Source organism: Zalophus californianus, chromosome 11, assembly GCF_009762305.2.
Source record: "Zalophus californianus isolate mZalCal1 chromosome 11, mZalCal1.pri.v2, whole genome shotgun sequence".
Taxonomy (NCBI): domain Eukaryota; kingdom Metazoa; phylum Chordata; class Mammalia; order Carnivora; family Otariidae; genus Zalophus; species Zalophus californianus.
In genome coordinates this window covers 36559769-36586201 of record NC_045605.1, presented here as the reverse complement: position 1 = coordinate 36586201, position 26433 = coordinate 36559769, and the positions used below count along the sequence as shown (strand labels likewise).

General features: G+C 42.4%; 1 protein-coding gene across 1 annotated transcript in view; it reads right to left on the bottom strand.

The window, feature by feature from the left end:
* The window catches only part of MAML2 (mastermind like transcriptional coactivator 2), a 342795-nt gene that overhangs the window by 306195 nt on the left and 10167 nt on the right, over positions 1 to 26433 (bottom strand). The window lies entirely within an intron of this gene.

Genomic DNA, 26433 nt, shown 5'->3' with positions numbered 1-26433 from the left:
AAAAACAAATGTCTATTTAAAAGTCTATAATGATGGGCGCCTGGGTGGCTCAGTTGGTTGAGCGACTGCCTTCGGCTCAGGTCATGATCCTGGAGTCCCAGGATCGAGTCCCGCATCGGGCTCCCTGCTCGGCGGGGAGTCTGCTTCTCCCTCTGACCCTCTTCCTTCTCGTGCTCTCTATCTCTCATTCTCTCTCTCTCTCTCAAATAAATAAATAAAATCTTTTAAAAAAAAGTCCATGATGATGATGATGATGATGATACAGGATGTATCCTTATTAACATATGTATGAAACTGTACTATATGGAAAACCTCTGCGGTGAAAGTTGCATCAATTCCCTAATTCCCAAAGGCCTAGATACCTGTAAGTTACTATTTGAGTCTTCTGGTACACAAAGAAAATTTGTTTCTATATTAGAAAAATGTCCACAGCTTATATGAAAAACTATTCTGAATGTTACCAAAACTTGGAAATATAGTAACTGAAAATTAAGGCAGATGAAAACATCTGCCTCTATGTAAAGTATGTCTCTTTAAGGTCAAACTGGGTGAAAAAAAATAGCCAATCTGGCAACCAAATAAAACTACAAAGTAACAGGGAGCCTGGGTAGCTCAGTTGGTTGGGCAACTGCCTTCGGCTCAGGTCATGATCCTGGAGTCCCGGGATCAAGTCCCATATCGGGCTCCCTGCTCAGCGGGGAGTCTGCTTCTCCCTCTGACCCTCTTCCCTCTTGTGCTCTCTGTCTCTCATTCTCTCTCTCTCAAATAAATAAAATCTTTAAAAAAAAATAAAACCCAAATTCTTTAAAAAAAAAAAAAACTACCAAGTAACAAACACAAGTATAAGCACTCTGAAAAGTGTTTCCAAAAGATAAGAGAAAACAATCCTGGAAAATGGACATTAAAAAAAAAGTGTGCTGAGAAGACAAATCATCTTCTACTAAAAGCTTATGTTTTCTTTATTCGTCCACCTAATAAAGGCTTTAATCTTAAAAAAAAACACAGACAATGAATATTTAAAATGTATCACACGCAACTTTTACTCCAATATTTTAAAATAAGAAAAATACCTGTCTTCCCTTTATGCTCTAAGACATAGCTGCCTCATTGATCTGCAACACATATATTTCTCACAAGTCTGCCACTGAAAATCTATCCGGAAAACACAGGGAGCTTCACTGTGCCTCTGTGATCCCTACACAGGCCCAGGCCCACAATACCAAATGAAGAAGAGTTAACATGTTGACATCTGTTTTAGGCTAAAAATGGAAATTGTGAAGTTGTTCTCTCTTCTTCCAAGAGTTCTCTGGAATGGATCAAGAGGCTTCAAAAGACTTGGCACCAAGGGAACTTCTAGGCAATGTCTACACAGCAGAAAAAGAAAGGGAGATTTGGCATCTTCCTAAAGAATCAGGGCTATGTTGACTACTGGCAGGAAGAGCGGCTGTGGCCAGTCTTTTGTGACCTGAAAGGCCAAAATCATTCACAAAGCTCCAGAGTTTTCCTTTCTATGGATCTATATAGCAACTTTTCCTTCAACCCCAAGGAAAACTCCTTGTCTTCAGTGTGGCTAGACAACGACTAAACATCGAGGCTGGGCCAAGGGCTTGTTAGGCATGGGACTGGGGGCACAAATGGCCGAATCTCTCAGAGAAGTGAGGCAAAGCAGTGTCTGGAATCTGAATTTAGAAGCAACCTTCCCAATCTCCTCCCCTGTTTTGTTTTGTTTTGCTTTTCACACCAAATCAAGTTAGCCTGTACAGTTTTGCCATTCTTGAGACTGAGTCAAGATTAACTCGCCTTTGTGAGCAGAGCTGTTATTTGAGAACACTCCATTCTTTACAAGGGGTCTTTATATGTAAAGCAGAAGCATTTTCTGTTTTGCCTTTTAGCTGGGGTGGGTGGGAAGAATTGACTTGTTTTTCCTCCAAAGTGAAAAGACCAAACCCAGAGACTCCTTTAAAATGTTGGGTTTGTTTATCGGTTCCAAGTTGAAATAAAGCATAATGTGGATACCCAGCGCTCTATCTTTCCCTGATTAAAGCGCTCCTGCCCTTTGAATTGCTACCCAGGATACTGCTCTGTATGGCTCACTCGCGCCGCTGTAATAAGTCACCACAGCTTGGCACCTCGCCCAACAAAACACAAACTCTCCTGAAGTCTTGAGCTTTCCCATGGCAACAACACAGTCATCAACACAGCAAACAATTGCTCCAATCCCTACTCCCCGTCTCCTTTCGAACAGCGAAGGATATCATTGCAGCCGGCCTTCTAGAACTGGGCTAATTATCATCTATGAAAGGAGATAGCGTCCGAGATCAAGTTGCCTTCAGCACTGAACTTCAAATGAGATCAAAGGCAGGATAACTATGGGAGCACAGGGAAGTTTTACTTATGCTTTCACTTTAAGAGAAAAGAGAGAGGCTGTATGTAAAGTATATTCCTTAAGGATTAATGTGCCTTGTTGCCCTGATTACCAAGTGGCTCTGCCTCACCCGCAACCTTCATACAAAACCCCCATTCACGTTAGCCTGGGCTCTCTCCACAGCAGCGGGGCGGGGCGGGGGGGGGGGATGCCATCTTAAAGCTGCAGCTCCCACACATTCCTGAAACTGCAAAACTGCAACTGTTTTCCCAACCTCAGCTGCTTTCTCCAGCGAGTGCTCATTCTGCTCCTACGGGAAGGCCGCCTAGCAGTAGAGCCGGGTTGCACTCCCCACAGCAGATTAAAGCAGAGCCACTTCCTTTATAACCACCTCTTTTCAGATTCAAATAACATCCTTGGGGGTGACAGTCTCTTCTCATAAAAAGTGTCTGGGCTCCCACAAATCCTCCGCAATGATAATCTCTCCTTGTGTATTAATTTGATTTTCAATCCACGGATGGCCCATGAGAGTTCAGGAGCAGAACGAATACCAAACGCAAGGGTTGAATGGTCTAGGACTCATGGGTGGGGATCACTTTATGGGGGGGGTGGGAGGGAGCAAGGAAGAGAGTCCTAGCTTCGCGTGGTTCTGAATGCTGATTGTTCCGCTCTGAATTACAGAGTAGCCTGCACATGCTCACGGAGGACTTTATAATTCTAGACTCAAACCTTATACAGTGCTATAGATTACATTGGGCCCCCCCCTCCCGGTACCTCAGAATAAGAATCAAAATTTCAGAGGAAGCTTCATTTCAGCGCAGCCACAATTTGGAGGGTTAGTGCATGAAATAAAAAAATACAAAATACTAATGACAAAGTATGGAAGTAATTACACCAAGGTATTTCAGTGATATCCTAAACCAGGAGGGAAACAAAATGAAGTGATTTCCTAAACAGCAGAATTCTGAGATGTAGCAGAAGTCTTTTTTACATACATATGGGTGACTGCTGTGTCATTCAAGACTCTCTGTGTGTTTAAATGCTAGCCCACAAAATCTATTCTAGTGACAATTTAAATAATTATGGTATTGCTATAAACTCCGGTATCAGCTTTTTACTTAGTACATACTCAATTATGTTTTATTCCCTATTATCCAATCATTTCCAAACTCCACAATCTATTTATGTTATAATTTTTATCAGCAAGAAACCTAACCATAGACATAAAGTATTGAGGTATGGATCAGAGGTGCTCTATCACTCCAGAATGTACTTTCCAAAATGATTTCCATGGCTGATTCCTCCGCTTTATGTCTCAGCTTAAGTCTAAAGTAAATTGGGCTCTGTGGTCAACAATTACTTGCTACTATAGTATCTTTTGATATGTTTGCTTGTTTTTACTCTGTCTTCCTTTTAGAATCTCAAGTCCTTGAATTCAGGGATCATGTACTGAACCCAGTGTCTTGGAACAATAACTATTGAGCAAATATTTGTTGAATGAATGAATCTTTCATTTACAAACAGTGAACACATGTGCTCTTTTCCATCCTGCGTACTCCTGTCCAAATGTAAAAACGCTGCAACATAAAGAGATAAAGAGATAAAATAGAACAAAAATAATTTGTTGTTTAAGTTCAGTAAAATATACAGCTAAGGGAGAAAGAAATAGAACTAAGGGTCCCTGGTGGAGTTAGCTGGAAATGTCTTCATCAGTATGTCTTGAAATTTCTAGATGAATGTTTTTGGGTTTTCAGAGAGAATGAACTCCCACTGAAATGAGTAATCCATTGTGTCTGACATCATACTGAGATCTGGAATGCTATTGTATTTTACTGTGAAATGCTTGACAATGCATTCACACTCAGAGGCCAAAGTTTCAAACTGCCCTTTGGTTTAACCCTATAGATGTGGTTTTGTAGAAAGACTCTGTAACTGCATGATTCAAGTTTATTGGACATTATTCTGCTCATAATTATGAGTGGTTTGTTCTCACCTACAAACATGGAATCTGTACAAATAGCTGCATCTGACCCAGTATCTAGATTACTGAGATGATGTGGAGGATAGGTGTCTGGATGATGGCATCTAACCACCACTGAGCACCATCACTACGCCTTCTCACTTAATCCTCACACCAGCCCTGTTAGGCAGGTTCTATCAGGTCACCATCTCATCGAGGGGGGAATTAAAGCCTTAGAAGGAAACCATTTCCCTCAATTTGTAGTTAATAAATGGGAGAGCTTGGATTCCAGTGCCCAAGGCCTTAAGTATGATGATACTTTACCTCCCAATTGGATGATTGTCAAGACCCTTAAGGCCCCAAAATTGGGGCCTATTATCACAAATAGGGAGAACACTTGCTTCTTGCTTTTATTTTTTTTTAAAGATTTTATTTATTTATTTGACAGAGAGAGACACAGCGAGAGAGGGAACACAGGCAGGGGGAGAGGGAGAGGGAGAAGCAGGCCCCCCGCTGAGCAGGGAGCCCGATGCGGGGCTCGATCCCAGGACCCTGGGATTGTGACCCGAGCCGAAGGCAGATGCTTAACGACTGAGCCACCCAGGTGCCCCGCTTCTTGCTCTTTTAAAAACTAGTGTCACATGTGGAGCCAAGAAGTCATAACAAGGGTTCAGCTTATGCTGTGATTATGTCAAAAAGGAAATTCTACTATAGATATGTAAGAATCGATATGCAAAGGAGATCTGCAAATCCAGAGAAAATCGCCAAAACTACTATTGTTGTGCCAGAAGTTTGAAAGTTTTTTTGTTTTTCTTTTAAAACTCATCTAGAAATCGGGATGTGGAAAGTCAGAGTCACTTAAAAGCGATAAAAATATTGAAACAACCTGTTAAGTTCATTTTGCTTAAGAATTCCTCAGGATGTCCACCATCTCGTCAACCCCATTATTCCCTTGGGAATGACTAGAGTTTGTCAAATTCCACCCCCATGTTAACCTGACCTGAAACTGTCAGAAGCATGAAATCCCTGGAAAGAGCTTTCAAGTTACCACATTGCTGCACATGAGCCGAAAAATTTTCGTACATGGAAGAAAATAAACATTCTCTCTTCATAAAGCATGGCTTCTTGGATATGTTTTCTAAAAAGCAAATGATTAAAGCAAGAGACACGTCAGTCTTTTCTCCCTAGTCGTTAGGTTGGCAATAGTATGGAATCAGTAATTCTAAGATCCTTTCTCCTACATAACAGAAAGCACTGACCTAAAGAGTCTTGACTCTGGTTTGACTCTTTGGTCTGCCAAAGCCAATCCAGACCAAGCCACTACCCCTTTCCCACACGTGTGAAAAGAAGAAATATCTCCAGCTCTTTGGATTCCACAGGGTTGTTGTAAGGATCAAACAAGAAATTACTTTATAAACTATAACTTGCTGTGCAAATGCATGGAATGCTTGGGACACACATTTTTCAATATCATTTATGCAAATGCAGATGAGTGCATTAACTATAGCCAGAAAAATAACAATAAAGAGCATAGGAAGCATGTAACAATAATAGTGGCTAACACTTATGGAATTCCAACTATGTCTAGGCACTAGGCTAAGCACTTCATATGTATTATCTCATTTAATTATCACAGTAACCCTTTATGAGTTATTATTCCATTTTTTATATAAGGACACTGTAGCTCAGAGATGTCAGGTAATTTGTTCAAGAGTTCACAGCAAAAGGAAGGTTAGAAACTCACATCCAGGTCTCAATAGTTACCTACTATGTTTCAATATGTTTATTTCTGTTGGCTAGGAGTTTGAGAAATCATATAAACCCCCTCTGGCATGCAAGAGAATGATAAAGGAAACAAAAGAAGAAGCTGAAGAGTGAGAAGAAATAGAAGAAGCTAGACAGTCACAACACACTTTAATTCTTCTTTAGAAAGCCATCAGAAATCTTTATTATCTAAGATAGCTCTGCAAAGTGTCTTATAAAATCACATTGTGATTTCTGGACTATTTCCAACCTTGAACGTTGGTCATCCCTGAGGTAGGAAAGAACAACTTGCAACATTCCTCCCATGGGGATGGCAACAGCAATATACAGCTAGACTGTGGAAGTTGGACAGGACTCCCATGGCTGAATCCAGCAAAGACATCTCTTCTTGATTTTCCAGGTACCATGCTGGAGCGCAAAATACAGTCTTACATATAGAGATGGTGCTATAGGAAAATGCATGCCACCTTATACACAGCCCACTGACAAGCTTTTGGAATCCAACTTGCTTATAATAGGGGGACCACATCTATGATGTGGAGTTTCACTTGACCTGGGCAATTGAAAGTTGTCTACATTTGCTTTTCTAAATGATTTTCCCCAGATCCTTCTTATGCTTTTTATTAGGAGGCCTTTTTTCCCCCCATTGGTATAGTATTTGATTTTAAGAACAAAGGTATCCTTCCTTGCCAGTATAGTATTATAGCCATCAAAAGAAGGCTCAGACACCAGATAAAGGCCTGTGTAACTAGAATGAGGGAATGGCCTATATTTTCAACCAAGTTCATCATCTCACAAATGAAAAGTTCAAAGCAAAAGATAGGCTGTTTTAGGCCAAGTCCTCTAGGGTATTTTCTTTTTCAATTACCCAATGAGAATCCAGAAATGTGGGTTTTTGTGCATGAGAAGTGATTGCAATTCAACATTAGGACCTTAAAACATCACTGGATTCATCTTTAAAACTGATTTATTAGAGAATGCACTGACAATGGCAGGCCCTGAGAGCTCGCCCCAGAAGATAGACAACATGGGTTTCAAAATGTAGTCACCCTTCAAGCTAAGTAGGCTCATTTGAACAACAGTTCCTAAATTACAGCTAAAATGAATTTCCCTACAGAAGATCATCAGGGAGAGAGCCGAAAGTAATACTTGGGCCATACGCATTTGTTTTTATTGTAGTAAAATACACATAACATAAATTTACCATTTTAACCATTTTTAAGTGTTCAGTTCTGTGACATTAGGTATGTTCACATTTCTGTATAACTATCACCACCATCCGTCTCCAGTTAGGCCAAACTGCAAAAATTAGCCTTTGGGCACCTCCCTATCAGGAGTTAATTTTACCTAGTTGGCCACTATGCTGTGGCACAGAAATAAATAGCACTGGAATCTGAACTAGTCCATCCTCATTAAATATTATGCTGGTTCTACAAAGCCCTATCTCTTCTTTCATTGGAAGAGCAACTCTATGCTTCATTTCTCCCTAAGAGTTACAGAGGTCACAATGGACAAAGTAATTTTTTTTTAAAGATTTATTTGTTTTAGAGAAAGAGAGAGCGAGCGAGCACTAGCAGGAGAGGCAGACAGAGGAGGAGAGAGAATCTCAAGCAGATTCCACACTGAGTGGGGAGCCTGACGCGGGGCTCGATCTCACGATCCTGAGATCACAACCTGAGCCAAAACCAAGAGTTGGGAGCTTACTGACTGCGCCACCTAGGCTCCCCCTAAGTCATAATTTTTAGGACAGTAAGTGCTTGGATGTGTTAGCACTTTGCTGAATATTTTATATGAATCAACTCAGTAGGCGTTGCAACACCTAATCGTCGTTATTATCCCTATTTTACATGTGAGGGAAACTGAGATCCAGAGGCTAGATAAACCGTCATGGTCCCACAGCTCACAAGACTCTGCAGAGCCAGGATTAATACCCCAGCCCATCGGACTTCTGAAAGTAACAATCTAAGTGGTTCACAAGGCAGATTTCCTGCAGCATCAGTGTCCCCTGGGAAGCTTGTCACAAATGCAAATCCTCAGGCCCCACCCAGATGTGCTGAATCACAGACTCAGGATGGAGGGGTACAGCGCTCAGTGGGCTAGCAAGCCTCCCAGGGGATTTGGGGGGCTCACTAAAGTTTAAGAACCATTGCTCTAACCACTGCCTCATTGCATTTCCCTTTTTTTCAACCTTCTTTCCTCATCTGTCAAGTGCCGCCCCATGCTCTGTGGCATGAATTCTCTGTTTCATTGCCCCACCTCTCAGAAATTGCCCCATTCTTCAAACCGACTTCTCTCCTTCCTCTTTTCAAGTCTGTCTTCCTCCCAATAAAGACTCCTCTCTCCTGACAATGGTTTCTGCTACTGTTTAATTGAAAAGCAACCCTAACAGATCCTATTAGGCTTTGGTGCGTTCATTCATTCATTCAATATTTACAGAGCTCCATCCTGTCTCAGGTGTTTTTAGGAAGTGATTTAGATGTTTGGGATACATTCATGAATAAAAGACAGTAAAATACCTAGCCTCATGCAGGCCCTCATACGTTATGGAAAAGGCAGGTATTTGGGCCCTATGCCAGAAATGTCGATTTTCAAGATCTGAGATAGGACCCTTGGACCTGCATTTCATGAAACACTCCAGGTGATTCTGCTGCCTGAATCAGGTGATCTGTATACCCTGAAAACATGCTCTGAAGTCCTCTGATTAGGAGCACATGGCAATTCACCCAGTTTTTCTTTTTTTTTTAATTTGCTTGTTTTCTTCCCACAGTGGGGTCTTTGGGGGCAGGTGTGAGATACCAAAAGCAAAGGAAAAAACTTGAGGCAAACTGAAGCAGAACTTTATGAAGAAAGGACATTTTCTAAGGTCTTCTGGGACCAGTTGTGCAGAGGAGATCTTGCTCAGCTTTGCCCTAGCTGACAAGCTTTAAAGATGAAAATGAATGCCACAGAAGGGCACGGAGTCAAAGGTGACCTCGTACCCCGCCCAGCCACAGAGCTGCTGGCTACAGCGTGTGACCTGCTAGGCCCCAACATGGAGTCTTTCTGGATCATTTCAAAGACAACACCTTTAACTCTGAGTGGTAGTTTGGAATCATTTTTATGTCATCTTGCTATGCCCCCTCTTTCCTAATAAAAGCAAGACCAGTTTGTTTAACATTTCCTCATACCACAGATTTTTTCCTGAGGCCTCACCCACTCCCAGACAATGACAGCATCCTTCCCGTGGGTTGGTGACCAGAGCCGTATCTAAGAGGCATACTGAGCATTCCGCACAGTGGCACTGTCACCGCCTTCTCTTTGTTTCACCTCCTGCTAAGATAACCTAAAACAGAGGGAAACAGGGCAGCGGGGCAGATGATTTCAACCTTTTTCTCCCTTTTCCAAGATGCCTCCCAAATTCTTGCCCCGTGTCAACTTTTCATTATTCTGTCGAGAAGATAACGGAGACTCATTTTGTACCCAGAATAAATATTTGGCACAGTACGGTCCACAAGGGGAAGTTGCCAGAGGAGTGGCCGGGGCAGGCATGGTTCCATCCCAGTCCCCCGACGTCCAGACTAGAGGCCAGAAGACAAACCAAGTCAGCAATCTGAGCTGGAAGCAGGTTTCACAGCAACCAGGGAGAAACTGGGTTCTTATTCATAATTGAAAGGACCAAACATGTGTCCTACTTAAAACAGCAGGTGCCAATTCTAGAAGTTCTATCAGAGTACCTAGGAGGCACTAGAAAGCTTCCAAAATATACGGTATGGGGTCCCTAACCTATTTTCGACAACCTGGACCACCTTCCTCAGTCCTACCAGGTATATTATAAAGGACATTCTCAACCAGACAGGTTTGGCAACCCCAGGGAAAACTGGCAACATCTGACCCTGGTCATGGCCTGGTGCCATATGTATAGAAGGTGCTGAATAAACATTTATTGAAAGGATAAGAGGTGAAATGGCACCAAGGGATGTTCTTGGAAAAACGTGGTGGTCCTTGTTACAAACTGTAAAGATTGGAAATGATATCCCCAAACACTCCCTAAGTAACCCATTATGATTATTTATGTATTTATGTATTTATATATTTCACCTAATATACATACATGATTATATGGATATATTCATGTCTCATCTAATTTAATTCACACTTATATTTCCATTCAGCCTACTACCTCTTGGGATTAGATTTCCCACAAGCTTACTATTTACTGTATAAAGTAGAACTACCTTTTATTTGTCATGGTCAAATCAAAATTCAAATTTAAACCAGGCCTTGTACCTAGGATCTTGTGAGTGGCTTCCATGCTTCTAGTTCTTTCATGTACCCTTTTAAGATTTTGTTCCTTTGAAATCAAAAAGTTTTAGAGCCCCTGGGTGGCTCAGTCGGTTAAGCATCTGGCTTTGGCTCAGGTCATGATCCCGGGGTCCTGGAATTGAGCTCCATGTCGGACTCCTGCTCAGCAGGGAGCCTGCTTCTCCCTCTCCCTACACTGCCCCCCTCACCCTGCTCATGCTGTCTCTCTCTCACACAAATAAATAAAATCTTTAAAAAAAAAAAAAACAAAAAAGTTTTAATGTTTTTGGTTTATCTTCACGTAGACATTCACTCACCTACTCTGACAGGTCCGAATGACTCACTCTCTTCCTTCCTGGTACCCAGGAGGCCCAAGAGAGAAGAGAGCAATGTGGCATGTTCCTAAGGACATCTGGCGTAAAGCCTCCCTGTCACCCTGACCTGGGCTGTGCATCTTGTCTTAAGTGTCAGCATGCACTACGGAGCTGGCTGTGAGAAAATCTATGGTCCTGTTGATGCAAACTTCAGTTTCATACAACCCAGCTCCAGAATTCCTTTCCTCCCCATAGTCAGATCATCAGTTATATATGTTAGCCATGAAGGCAGCTGAAAGCACCAGTAAACTGTGAGGTACCAGTGTTCTAGCACATGGACCCAGACTGGCTCTCACCTGGGCAAGAGAAAGACCTGGAAAACAGAATGAAAGGATCTCTGGTTCCTTGAATTTCAGTTTGGGTGAGTGAGTCTCTAGTTGCACACTCCTGCAATTTCCTTCCATGTCATATTCTAGAAGGATAAATTTGTTTGGAAAACAAGCAGATATTCCTGACACTCCTTCTTCATACCCTATCCTGTGGAACACAGGAAGTCACGGTACTTGTTCACTCAACCACTGAGCAACCGGTAGGCGCAAACGCTCGGGTGGGTACCGCGGGTACTCTGGTGAGGAAGAGAGCAAAATGGATTTCTGTTCTAAAGAGGAGAAGGGACCAAGATGGGCAAAAAATAGGTAAATAAATAAAGGCAGGGCAAATTGTAATAAGTGTAAAGAAAGCAATAAGAGAAACCTCTTGAGAAGAGGCGGTTAGTCAGGCTGTCATTTAAGCTGAGATGTAAAAATTCAGCAGGACCCAGCCAGGTGATGAGTTAGAGAAGTAACATGAGTAAAGGGCTTCAGGAGGAAAGACCTTGATTCATCCAGGGAATTGGGTGCTCCACACAGGGCTGGAGTAGAGTAGGCGAGGGCACAGTGGCTTGAAAGCGGAACAGGACACAGTGTGTGAATGAAGGACTTACAGACGAATGAGTTCGGATTCTAAACACAACAGGAGGCTACTTCAGTTTTAAGCAGGGGTATGATGTGAACAACTTTATATAGTAAGAAGGCAACATTTGCTGTTTTACTTGGTATGTACTAAACGGGAGCCGGAGTAGGCGGCTGTTGCGTCAGTTGAGGGGCAAGGGGGTACTGACCTGGGCCAAGGTAGTGATCAGACAGGGGATTCGAGCTATGTCTTGAGATGGAATTAAAAATGAATCCAACAGACACAGACAGTCAGTTAGACAACTCGTCTGCCGCTGGGGCTCCAAGCCCCCTGCACCCCGGTGGGCAGTCACCATCATTTCCGAGGTAAGCCCTCAGTGTCTCGGCGTTCATTATCTTCCCAAGCCCTCTGGTTCTAATTGTCCTTCAGCCTCAGGCCTGCATTCCACACATATTCCTGGGTGTCCTGTTCCTGCTTGCGTTCTGATATGGTGCCTGTGGAAAGGAGCAAACTATTCCATCCAGGTCACACATGAAGTCGGCAGATTTACCACAGAATGGAAGGTGCATCCTGGCAAATCTCTGCTTTTGCGCCTTCTAAAGCACCCAGAAGGCACGTGGGAGTACACGGATAGTTCTGAAACATCTACAGTTCAGGATCTTCAAAGCTCAAAAGTTGTGTTTCACACCTGACCTCCACAAATGTCTAAAATGTTTAAGCCAAGATGATTTCAAAACTTTCCAAGACTTGGAGTTACCCCCAAGTCTGTGTCTCCAAATGTGGCCTGAGGATCTTCTATAGAAATCCCCAAACTCCAGAGCTCCTGAATTTCTGCCAGGGGAGCCCAGCAATTTAGCACACTCCCCAGTGACTACTATATACAGTAATGTTTGAGAACGAAAGCCCCAGAAGTTGCAAATATCTTCTCTTAATAAAAACAATGTGATGTGTTAACTTGATTAAGGTAGAAAATTGTTAAAGAGTTCAGAGAGGAAAAGAAATGTTTCCTAGGACCTTCTTTTTTTGCTTTTTTTTTTTTTATTGTTCTAAGTGCTATGTGCTTCTCACGGGCTGGTATATTATTCCATCCTCTCTATGAACGGGCCTAGATTGGTTTAAAAAAATACCATCCATCGAGGTCACAGAGCCAACAATGTTACGGCCAGCATTCAAACTTAGGATTGCTCGTCTTCAAAGCACCTGTTCCTTCCTCCTAGCCTTCTCTACCCTTGTGTCCTTAGAATGCTTTTCCTCTTAACTAATTCAGAGCCCATGACTCCCTGGAAACTGGTCACATTTGTTCATTTCTTCCAATGAGTCGAGGGATTATATGTCAGCCACGCACACACTTCCTGCCTAATGGAGGCAAAGGGAAATTAGGAGGAGATATATATACATAAACATATCATGTTTTTATATGTGTGTGTGTATATGTGTATATATATATATATATATATATATATATATATATAATATAAATAAAATGCACAGAGCTCCAAACAACCAGGTATCTCTAAAAATATACTGCACCACCCCCCACCAAAACATACCCCTGGCTCAGTTTGTATATTCTTTCTGGGGCTGGTGGTATGAGCGTCCCTACCTTGTCACCACCAATTTCTCTAATGGTACCACTCCAGGAAGGAAGATGAGAGAGGAGCCGAGAGGGGGGTCACAGGCTTCCCAGCCTCGGGAAGGCAGGCACCCCCTTGGCAGGAAGCAGCTTCCTTCTCAGTGCTGGGCTGAGGAAAATCAGGGGCCTTTCTGGCTCAGGTGCCTGGGATTGACCGATGAAGGCAGAAACCCCAGAGCGCATGTGTCTTTCCTCTCCAGACCCCTGTCTGACAGAGGACTTAGCAAAATACTGCAACAGAAACAGCATCAGTAGGAAACCATCAGGTAGATATTGAAAGCACTTTTACATATCTGTCTTGGATGGTTTAGTTTGGGTTGAACGAGGGGTCATTTCTGGTAGCACCTCTGATAAGGGCCAGTCAGATGCAGTCAGAAATGAAGAAAAGGCAGGTAAAACTGAGTGGTATCTTTGTAGCAAATCCTATGGTTTAAGTGCTTTCGGTCATTTATTGCTTACGACTTCAAGGTAGCTGCTACTGTTAGCACCGTTGTATGGAGCCTCGGCGGATTCACACAACATGCCCCAGGTAACACAGTGAGAAAGCAGGAGAGTTCTGACTCCAATCCAGGAGGGTCTGACTCCCAAACCTTAATTCTTAAGTAATGGACTTTACTTCCCTTAATTCTTATGTAATGGACTTTACTTCCTCACTTAGCTATCAAAGACAGAGAAGTAATCATTTAAGACAGTTAACAGAAGAATGTAATCACTGGAGAGATTGTATTGTTACTACTACGTCTTTCAAAAAGCCTCCCCTTATTCTTGCAGATAAGGAAAATAGCCCTCCCGGTTTCCTGCTGAAGTTGGTCAAATGCAAGCCAACGTGAAACAATGGTTTGAGGTCCACGTACTTACCCCGATCACGTGGGCCCCCTGACCGAGGCATTTGTTACATGAAAAGCAAACTATAAAACAGAATATAAGACTCAGGAGGGTGAGGATCTTTGTTTTACTCCCCGATGTATTAAGTGCCTGGAACAGTGCCTGGTATGTAGCTGACAATAAATACATGTGAAATGAATGGTTGGCCTAATTTTAGAATAGTCAGTGGTATAACCTTCCTCAAAATCATAGTAGGGGACATAGTTACCTGGGCTACTGGCCAGTGTTTATACATTAATATGTTCAATAGCCTCCAAGATGGTCCCCAATGATACCTACTCCCTGGTGTTCATACCCCTCCCACAGTGTGTCAGGATTGGCCTATGAAGTCAACAGAGTATGGCAGAAGCAAAGGATTGTTGTTTCTGAGACTGGGTTGTGAAAGACTGTGGCTTATGTATTGGTTCTCACTCTCTTGGATCACTGTCTCTGGAGGAATCCAGCTGCTGTGACTTGAGAATACATAGGCAGCCTAAGGAAAGGCCAAGGTGGCAAGGAACTAAGCCTCTGGCCAATAGCCAACCGACTGCTGCCAACAACCATGTCAATCAGCTCAGAAGCAGATCCTCCATCCCTACTCAAGTCTTGAAGTGACCGCAGCCCCAGCCACTGATTTTGAGTGCAATCTCCTGAGAGACCTTTCTGAATTCCCCACCCTTAAAAACTGTGAGATAAGAAAAATTTACTGTTTTCAGTGCTATGTTTTGGGGTAATTTGTTATGCATCAACAGATAATACAATTACCATCTAACTTTTGAACAAAAACCGTAATAAGAATTTTTATAGGAAATTCTAAGAGCTCAAGTCTGCAAATTCTTCTCCCTCCTGAAAGTTCTGAAAACATAAATACATGTTCTTTCTTCTGATGCACTATGGCCCCTTTTCTTTGCTACTCACTGAACAGTTACACACACATGTCACTACAGGAGGGCACAGATGCAGAATTATAGTTCTGTTTATTCTGAAAAAGGTCCAGGGTAGGGAACAGTATCCACCTCCCCCAAGGGAGGGAAGAAATATTCTTACGATTTTTTTAGGAAAAAAAAAAAAAATCTTCCCGCTGACATGAAATTAATTTTGATTCTATTTTAAATTTTTAGGAACTTACATTCAATAGTGGAGGAAATATAACCCATAAAACAAAATAATTAGGTATGTTTCGGATTGAATAAGCACCACGAAGTCAATGAGCATATAACAACTCATACATAGAAGGCCAACCCTGAGACAGAACCAGTTGAGATTTTTCGGAATACGGCCAAGTGCCTAGAGTGGTACCTCACTCAAAAGGAACATTCATCAGGAAAAATTACCAGCTCATCCCACAGAAGCCACAGGGAGCTTTCGGAATGGCCTAGGGAGATAAGAGACATGCAAACTAGGCAAGATGATTTCACGGCATGATGCTTTTCCATCAAATGACTGTTGTAAGTTAGGATACATCTATGGAATGCCTGCAGTTCAACAAGGGGGGAAATGAAATAAAATGGAATTAACTCCTTGTCATACCTGATTGGCAAATGTCACCGGTCAATTAATGCCCCACTACAAAACTAACAATGAGGTACAATCAAAGGTCTGATGACATACCAGGAGACTGAGAGAAGGGAGTCATTATGAAAGGTACTACTTAGAGGATCACCACAGCCCCAAAGCAGCTCTGTTCCGCTGACTGAACAGTGGAACTTTTAGAATCTTAAATCACAAGAGGAAGATGTCAAAGTTCAACCCCTCCTTTTGGACATTTAAATTCTTGAAACTCCTGTAGGTCACCATCTCCTCAAAAGGTTAATATGTATTTTGTGGCACTTGCCTAAATTCCTCCCGGAGATAAAAGAAATAGACATATTTGTGATAGGCTTCCCTTCACCAAATTTCTGAATATATCTCTGTATTCACAAGTCAGTGAGAGTTTGGGATATTATTTATGTTCTCCTAATGGAACTAGTAAAGTCTCCAGAATGTAGAGTGCCCAGGAGATGTGTCTATAGAACACTTTTATTCTAAATATAGAAGACTTTTAGGGCATAAACTATTTCCTCAGCATACTGGACTGCTTCTCTTTGAGCTGTTCTGGTTGATCATGTAAATATGTGTAGAAGCCATCGTTCCCTCCATGCGTGTTTGATGGGCATCTGTCAAAGTAAAATGACCTAGCAGTTCCATTTCTTCTCCCCCTCAATTACCAGTATGACTGGACCATCAAATTAAGCAACTAAATGCCAAATTTTCTTTTTTTAGATCATGCATAGTTTTGAGTTAGATGAGTGGAAAAATAGTCCTGAAGTCTGAGCTTTTTTTTTTTTTTTTTTTTAATAACAACTTTTCAACAGTTAAACTGCTCTTGGTAAATATGAGTAAAGAAAGTGAGCCCCCGTCCCAGCACATGTTTACAACTAAGTTAAAGGCTCTTAAAAATAGGGTGTTTGATGGTCCACTGCCAAAATACGAACTCCAGCAGCCTGGAGTGCACAGCTAATAATAAAGAGTCAGTGTCGCTATGAAAATCCCCCAGATGCAGCTCCAAATCAGCTTTACCCTTTTCACCAAGAGGTTCCCCACAATGAAACGGAGACATAAATTTGGAGTTCGAGGTCAAGGTAGGAGGGGAGGAAGCCTCAAAATGGTAGGAGGTCGCTGAAAAACAAAGTAACAAATTGCTGGACTGGGCTCAAAACAAAAGTGCAAAACAGAACAAAAAGAGTTCAGCTGCTGCTAGAAGACCGCTTGCCTTTGAGAAAAGAGGAAAATGCTTAGATAGCTAACAAAATAAGTAACAGAACTCCAAGGTGAAGGAAATATGTTAGGCATGAAGAAAGCTACCTGTGCTTTCTGTTCAGGTTCCCAAAACCAGAATGAACGGATACACAAAGAAAGGAAACACTTGGATGTCCTAGAACTGGCTGCTCTGTGTAGAGTGAAGAATTACACTACCTAGTTTCAGTGGATTCTTCTTCCTGCCACCACAAGCCTCACCGTCAGGTTCTTTGGCCCTTGAGTGTTTGGAGAACCTGACAAATTATGGTATTTGTCCACACTGCACATGCATATATGCCATCACACAAAACTTTGCATTTAATTTAGAGAATTGACATACTCAAGATGCTCTGTCACTTACCTTCTAGGGTAAAAGGAAGCTATTGATGAGAAAGTATTTCCCAAGAGAGCACAGAACTTGTCTTAATTGCTACTCTATTTTGGCACCTAAAATGGGGCTGGGACATCATACCTCAACACATATTTGCTAATTTTTTTTTTTTTTTTTTGAAGGCAGCTATCATAGAATTTGACTCCCAAAAGAAAGTTCTGGTGATCTCACGTTTGGGGCATCATTTTCCCATTTCTACACTGTTTCTGTCTCTGCTTCTACCAAAAAATGGAATACTGATCATAAGTAATAGTCTCTCCAGAATTTCCACATAAGTGGGGCTTAGGGGCAATCTGGTTGCAAGTCAGGGAGGGAACGAAGCTGAGTTTGCACTGCACTTTATAAAATACTGAAAAAAAAAAAATTCAGTCACCTTCTCCCTGAGCTCTCAGAACAGAGGTTATAATGTCTTCAAGGAACCTACCAGTCTTTAAGGCACTTATAACCTAAAGCTACAATGTATTTAACCTATTTAAACCTAACTTCATAAAGTGGTGTCATCAGATCTTGATGTATTCCTTCATGGAATGAGTTAACATTTCACCAGGAATCTCTCTTCAAGATCCCCCACATTTGGATTCCTGGTCCTGAAGAATCCTTTCCAGGGGCTTGTCAGCCATGTTGCCTTCTCTCTGCCCACGGCAGATATCAATAATGAACCACCATGGCCCTCTTCCCACCAAGCTTGGATATCACCTTAGAACCCTCCTCAGAGCCCTCCAGGGGGTTACTACCAACCTCCCTTGGCATGCAAGTCAAAACCTATTTGTCACTCACAGACCTTACATGTTCAAGTGTGTTCCACCTCTTGAAAACCAGGAGGCTGGAAACGGTCTCAAAGAGTAATCTGTAGCCCCTAGGCATTCATTCTGAATTTCATCTGCACCTCAGACAATGAGTTAGCTCTAATCACTAACTTTCAAATACCTTGTTGCACTTGGGCTTCCAAACCCAGGCCTGAGTCATGTGTGAGCTGGAGTCTGATATTACCTGCATCATGACCTTCTATATGCAGTAGGAAACTAAACATACTAAACACATGGGCAGTGGCATCATCCTGCTTTGTTCAAATCTTGACTCCACTACTTGTGGCTGAGTGACTTGGGCATGTGCCTTCCTCATCTGTCAAATGGAAATAAGATTGTACCTACTTCATCATGTGATTATAAGGACACTTGAGTTCATATTCTAAAAACACTTAGAAGAGTCCCCGACATGTTAAACACTTAATGACTGTGATTTAAAAACAAAACAAACACTGAACCAAAAGGCTCTCTCGAAGAGCAGTGTCTCACATCAGGTGAATGGTACGTTTAGTCACAGAAATAGAAAGGATTGGGGTCCTTCAAAAATTCATGCTCCCCACAGTTTAATTTCAACAAACATTTACTTACTAGGTATCTGGCAATGTTGCAAGCCCTAGAAATATAAAGATAAATAAGATATATTCCACTTTGAAGCAAAATCCCATCAATTACGAACTCTTGCATTTTCTCCGGGTAATGAGAAAACCCCCATCAGCATGAAAAACAGATTCAACTTGGATCTGAATGGATTCAAAAATCACTTTTCAGCAAAGAGCTGCAGTTCTCTCCCTTAAGTTCCATCTAACATACTCATTCCAAAATAAGCAAGAGCACTGAGAAAAACTTAGACCAATCTCGGTTACAGAGGCAAAGCTGCTTCTTTGATTCCAGATCAAGTTTCTATTCATAACAACCTTGTAGCCCTCTCTCCCAAGACCTATGAGTTGGCTCACTAGATCCACAAGAAATACGGGTAGCAAATTGTGGGCTTTCCTAAATTAAAAAAAGCTTTCTTGCCTTGCCTTGTATTCATTTTTACAAATTAATAAATTTTTAAAAAGAAAAAAACCCAAAAAACAAGACTGCCTTTTTTCAGCCTCCCTTATTCTAGATTTGATGTGCCCTGGGTGCCTGACATCCTCATTCCATTCATGATTGACATTCTTTCTAGGAGAGTCATGGCTTCAAATCATGTGTGGGTATGCTTCTGGAAGCGCAAGACATTCAATGCCCTCATCTTAGATGCAAATTCAGTGATGTATTTGGGGCTCAGCTCCTCCACTTTGTCAGCTGTGTGCCCTGCACAGACAGGCCCAGGGGTAAGGAGGGTGTATCTCTGCTCACTAGTGGAGTTAGTGTAGGCCAGTTTGAGTTCCTTTACCAGTCTCTAAAATGGAAATAATAATGCCCCAGAGAACAAACTGAGATGATAGGTGCATCCATACTTTGTAAACTGCAAATCTGCTATTCAAAAGTAAGATATTATTAGCATTTCTCAACTTCTCTGAGTCTGTTTCCCATATGTAAAATTTTAAAAAGCTACACTTGCCTTATTTATGTTTTTAGAGTGGGGAGGGCAGAGGGAGAAGGAGAAAGAGAACCCTAAGCAGGCTCCCCACCCAGTGCTGAGCCCAACAGGGGGCTCGATCTCACAACCCTGAGATCATGACCTGAGCCGAAATCAAGAATCGGACACTAACCGACTGAACCACACAGGCACTCTGTCCACTTGCCTTATTTATAGCATAGGGTTTCCGTGTGGGCAATATGGGTTGCGTACATGTAAGAGGGTATTATTACGAAGATTGCAAATTACACTTACTGCTTTGGCCTGCCCCCTCCCCCCCCCCCCAACCAGGACCTACTTCCTCGACCTCCTTTTGGTCCTGATGCTAATTTCCTATTTGTTTTCTATTGCAAAGGAGGGGCCATATTCTTCTTTCCCCGCAAGGTTGCCTTTCCGTAGTTCCTCTTTAATTCTCAAATCTCAGTGACTTCTAACGAAATGATCACAATAGCTCCAAAGCACAGACGATGATGCTGACATGACCACCTTCCGCCCTAGGAGCATGAGAACCCGCATTTTGCACAGACTGGCCAGAGCAGACCGCAGTGCAGGCAGCTGTCCAGGCACTGGCAAAGGAGCCCATCTCCTATTCTGAGGGTAGCTGTTTGTTTATGCTTATCACTTTCTACTTCCTGAAGTGTTTCCCAGATCTGCTTCCGTTTAATTAATCCCAATCAATCTCCAATCAGCTGCTTGAAGGAACAAAGAGCGGTGCGCTGTATCACTAGTTAAATTTATCTCATTCCTTTGTTTTACGCTCTGTCCTCCCCTGCCTGCCATTATAATGTAAACTCCATCAAATAAGAACTTTGTCTCTCCTGTGTGTCGCAAGGGACTAACGCAGGACCCAGCATATAGCAGTCACTCGGTATATGTAACTTCTCCATCATCCTTGTCCTTGTACCAAGGTTTTCTACCGAGGAGAGGCTGGGCTTTGGAATTTCAATCTGGGAAAAATCTTAAACGATCATCACACTCTTGTGTCTTTCAAATGGCTGTAGCACTAGAACCATGTTTTTAATCACATTAAAGGATATCTATACCTATAAATATGGCTCTCTCTCTATATATACTTTAGTGTGATTAAAAACTTGGAGTTTTATATGTATAAAACGCATAATCCAACAGGAGGTGGGGACTTCGGAGGCCCACCACGCGTTCTTCGTTCTCTCTTTCATACCTCCGTTCCTGAAAGACTCATAAGACATCTCTAGTTTGGGGCGCCTGGGTGGCTCAGTCAGTTAAGCGTCTGCCTTTGGCTCATGTCATGATCCCAGAGTCCTGGGATGGAGCCCCGCATCGGACTCCCTACTCGGTGGAGAGCCTGCTTCTCTCTCTGCCCCTCACCCCACTCATGCTTGCTCTCTCTTTCTGTCAAAATCTTAAAAAAAAAAAAAAAAGAAATAAAGACATCTCTAGTTTCAAAGCCATTGATTTGATCATTCATTCAACAAATATTTACTGTGGATCCAAAATGCTCCAGGAACTGCTAAGGGCTGGGGCACATGTAGTGAACGAGACTGGCAAGCTTCCTGGTCTCAAGGAGCTTGTGTTCCAGTGGGGAAAGGTAGGAAATGCACCAGCAAACAAGGAAGTGACATAAATTCAAATAGTGATAAAAGTTATGAAGACAACACCTCCGTAGTGATAGGGGAGGAGGAGAGAGAAAGAGAGATCAACTGTGTAGTGTACGTGAGTTAGGATAGCCAGGAAGGTCTCTCCAAGCAGGTGATATTTGAGCTGAATCCTGTATGACAAGAATAGTCCAGCCAAGCAAAGTGCTGTGGAATCCAACATTTCTGGGTCGCAGATGGGGAAACTAAGCAGCAAAGGAGGGGTGACTGGCCACAAGGTCATTCTTTTAGTAAGCAGTAAAACTTGGACCAGAATGGAGGTGCCTTGTCACTCTACACTTAGCACTATGATACAATGTTCTCTTTCCTAGTTTCTGCAACTTGGCATACTCTTGTCTTCTGGAGCAATTTCCTTTAAAACTGATCTTCTTTCCCATACTTTTTAATGTATTCATTCTGTGTTCTTGGTAAGTCACCCACTAACCAATTTGAGTCCATATACTAAAGATAATCATGGTAAAAAAGGGTATGTGTGGGGGGGTGTGTGTGTGTGCAGATACATGTGTGTAATGGGGACCTGGGGTATGCTTTCTAAGCAAAAGTAAGACTAGATCTATTGGAAAAAAGGCATCTTGACTTCCTTTATCTTAGTATTTTTTTTTTTTAAAGATTTTATTTATTTATTTGAAAGAGAGAGAATGAGAGATAGCACGAGAGGGAAGAGGGTCAGAGAGAGAAGCAGACTCCCTGCTGAGCAGGGAGCCCGATGCGGGACTCGATCCCAGGACTCCAGGATCATGACCTGAGCCGAAGGCAGTCGCTTAACCAACTGAGCCACCCAGGCGCCCCTATCTTAGTATTTTTAAAAAAGAAAAAGCAATGTTGCGTAGCATAATACCAAGACATTTTCATCTAAAAAAAAGAATCTTAGAAGAAAAGCTAAGGAGTTTAAAAGTTACTAGACAAAATCACCATCTCTAAGGCTCTAATCTAACTGACAATGAAGCTGAATGTGTCTACCCTTGGAAACAAAATGGAATGACAGCCACAACCAAATGACCCTCTTGGCTTCCTGCTAGTTTCATCTTGGTTTGTGAAAGAAAATGTACTGGACTGGCCTGGAGCCCAAGATGGGCTCCACAGACCCCAAAGATTCTAGGAATCCTAAAGATGCAATTTGTAGAGCTGTGCTCTAACTAAATCAAGAGATAGGGAGGGAGGGAATGGTGCTATCAAAGAAATCCTCTAGGTTTAATATTTGGTTCGGTACATTTTCCTTTGTGGATTTGTTTGGAGCAGATCCTGTGCATTCCTTTTTTTTTTTTTTTTCCACTTCTATTAAATCCCTAAACAGATCTGAGTTTTAAGGGCTTAGGGCTGCCCTTGGGAAATAGGTGATTACACTCTCTGCTTAGGGTTTTAGTGATAAGAAGAAAAAAAAAAGAGGCAGTGGATTGAATTCCCCTCCCCCAGACCAATTTCTCAGTGACTCTCTTTTGTGTTCCTCTTGAAAGCAGAAACATATTTTTAAAATGAAGTGGTGACACGTATAAAATCCCACCCATTAATCTGCACTTTTCAGTTGTGTGTATATGAGAGACAGACAGACTAGTCAATACCTAAGGAAGGCGGGCTCCGTTAAGAGTCTTTTCCTTTGCATTTTACATTTTATATTTCATGAATTATTTCACAGGGGTACTCATTTGGGAATCTTCTCTACCCACAGAAATGTTCCAAGGGTAGCTGGGATAATCTAGGCAAACAAAAATAGTACTTCCTCTAAAAAGAGATTTAATGAATCAAACTCTAGGCCTACAACTGTGTTTTTCATACTGAAACCCTAAGCTCCAACAAATAGGGTCAGCGACGGAGTGATTTGTTCATGACTCCCAGGAAGTGTGTTAAGCAATTAATAGGGCTGTGCGCTCGGCCTTTGCCACAGCTGGACCTTGCTCCCAAGATTACTTCAGACCCTCCTCACTAGTATTTCCTTTAAAAAACAAAACACCCTCCCCCTTGTCACCTTTCCTTCTTTCAGTTCTTCCTAACAGATACATTTAAAGGAGAGATTGAAATGTGAAAAGCAAAAGTGAAATACCAGGGAACTTATTCGAAGTGTATCCACCTAAAAGGGGCCTCTGAGGTGATCCAAGCCACTCACCAGGTGTCCCGTATTGTTTTTCCAAGAAGGAAAGTAAGTACCAAGGAGGTAAAAGGACTTGGCTAAGTTGCCCGACTAGTTAGTATCACTAGGACCTGACCTTCAAATCTAATTCCTAGCCCAGGACTCTCTGACCATATCACTGATAAGTATGGGTAAGTAGAATATAGTGTCACTCTACCATGTCCTCTCTGTTGATTCACTTATTGGGAAGTGTAGGTGGGAAGAATGAGGGACTGGGAAGAATGTGCTACAAAAAAAAAAAAAAGAAAGAAAAAGAAAAAGAAAAGGTGAGTTCAGAAACACGGCTCTTCAAGATGGAACATGCTTACCTTTTCCCCCGCACGCTGTTGGAGCTAGCAAAGCCTTCTGTGACCTAGAAGATCGAATGCAATTACATCGCCCATCTATATTTGCTATGCTGTTTGACTCTCCCAAGGGCAGCATAGCAGTACAAGGGGGAGTGACATCTTTATGAGGTTAACCCTTTTCTATTTTAAGGGGAGACTACCGAAGGCAGATGTGTTCCCTGGAGCGTAACAAGAATGCTGGAAATTTGGTAGTTAGGAGGAATGACAGCACCAGGCCATCATCCAGGAGGGAAAAAAATAAATTGCTGCTCCGAGGAACGGCAAGCTGGGAGAGCCTCTAAGGATGTTGATGCACATGAAGTGAGAGTGATAAAGATGACAAAGGGAGATGACAAAGGGAGATGACAAAGGAAGGGGGTCTCAAATCAGAGCCCAGGGAGAAGGGACAAAGGAGCAAGCAAGGAAAGGAATGTTTGTGAACTCCCCCACGGGCCAGACCACACACTAGCTGCTCCCGCGTATTATCTCATTTAATCCTCGCAAGCTTTGGCACAGTTTCTACCACCATGAAAGCAGAAAATGAGTCTCGGAGCTGTTAAGTAACCAGCGCTGATGAAGCCATCACCCCTGCTAAGGTTTCCCAGCTCCAATTCACTTAACCTTTGCTAAGTTACAAACCACCCCAGGCCACCCCAAAAACTTACTGGCTGCAAATCATGATGTGATGTTTCCCATGATTCTCTAGGTTGGCGGGACGGTTCCTCTGCTGACTTCACGGGGGCTCACTCACTCGTGTGGCTCACGGAGTTGGGAGGATGGGCTGGCACGATGGCCTCACTCTCGTGTTGGCAGCTGGTGCTGGTCAGTGACGGGTACCTTCGTCCTCTGCATGTGGACACTCATCCTCCAGTTGGCTACACCACCTTCTTTATATGGTGGTCTCAGTGCTCCATAGAGCTTGTCTTTCTTAACCACTTTATTGAGCTATGATTGACATATAAACACCTGTACTTATTTAATACATACAACTCTGTAAGTCTGGGGATAAGTGTACATCCATGAAACTACCACCATCACCAAGGCCATAACCATACCTATCACTTCCCAAAGTTTTCTCCTGCCCTCTTTATTATTTTTACTATTATCTGTGGTAAGAACACTTAACATAACACTTTCCCTCTTAACAAATGTTAAGTCAAGGAGGGCTTCTTGGGATGCCTGGGCTCAGTCATTAAGTGTCTGCCTTCGGCTCAGGTCATGATCCCAGGCTGCTGGGATCGAGTCCCACATCCGGCTCCCTGCTCAGCAGGGAGCCTGCTTCTCCCTCTGCCCCTCCCCCTGCTTGTGCTCTCTCTCTCTGACAAATAAGTAAATAAAATCTTTTAAATCAATCAATCAATCAAACTTTTTTTAAAAGTCCTTAATAAAAGGACAACTCTTTATAACCCAGAATAAAAAACTTGAGTTCTAGTCCAGCCTCTACTACTCTTTTAAACGGGCTTTAATTTTTTCATCTGTGAGTGAAGAATTTGGTCTGTTTTCTCTCCAAGGGCTTATGCTACTCCATAAATTGATAAAATAGTGTCCTCTTTTCAGATCAGTATGAAACAGCCCTCTTGGGGGCTGGGCAGGATGGAGATGAGAGATGACTAGAAATGAGATGGCCTGTATTTAACATACTCCCTTTCATTGCTGTGGGTACCGAATTTGGGAGGCAGTGAGCAAAGGAATTACCTCTTCCCATGGTTGGTTAAAAACTTCCATGATCTGGGTGCTGCTCTGACCATTTCCATTTATTATATGCTAAGCCAGCGTGGGTCCCTCAGTGTTATACCAAGGATTAGAGTACCAGTTCTTGCTCTAAGGGCTTCTAGACCCAGTTAGCCATAACAACTCCTAAGCAACACACACTCACACCAGCTAAGCAGACAGGAGGTGAAAAGACTCCTGAGCTGGTCTCTTCCTAAGGGAAATGCTTAGCTGGGATCTCTCTCAGAAAGATATTGTTGCCTCATCTATGGAAGATCAAGTTCCCAAGGAGAAAACTAATGTTTAATTTAGCACAAAGACAGTTCAGAATCTCTCTCTGGGGGACGGAGCCTGCAAACAGATCCACATGCAAAGAATCTAAGCGAGAAAAGGAAGCTCTCTTTGGTGCAGTGGCTACAGGACTTGGGCGCAAACTTCACTCAGCTATTGCCTCTGCCTGTTGTTTCTGTCAGGAGGACCGCTGCTCTTTCCTGTTTACTCTGATGTCTGTACTTTGTACTTTTTCAACACTTCTGTGAAACAACCAAATGGGATAATACCCCTAGCACATGCTTTTGCTGTCTGAAATTACATGGTGCAGTGTGGCAATCAAACGTGCAAGCCTTAGCTGGTTTAGCAAGTATTGGTCCACTTAGGTGAACAACAACATCAACAAGAAACTTTGTGTCTCAGCTGCTTAGCCAGAGAATGCTTTCATTTCTTATGTAATTGAGACTCCAGAGACCTCCAGAAATGAGCAGTGCACATTCATTTAAGTATGGCAATCATCATTCCAAAGACAGTACAGGTACATACTGTATTCAATTAAGCCACGTCTTTGCACTCTGGTTACCACGGTGTTAAGAGATTATACTGCTATTCAAAAGTCTCCTGGTAAGTTATTAGAAGTTGTAGCAAACTTTTGCCTGAAGTAAATTTTCTGAAAAGGTAAAAACCAGCACAA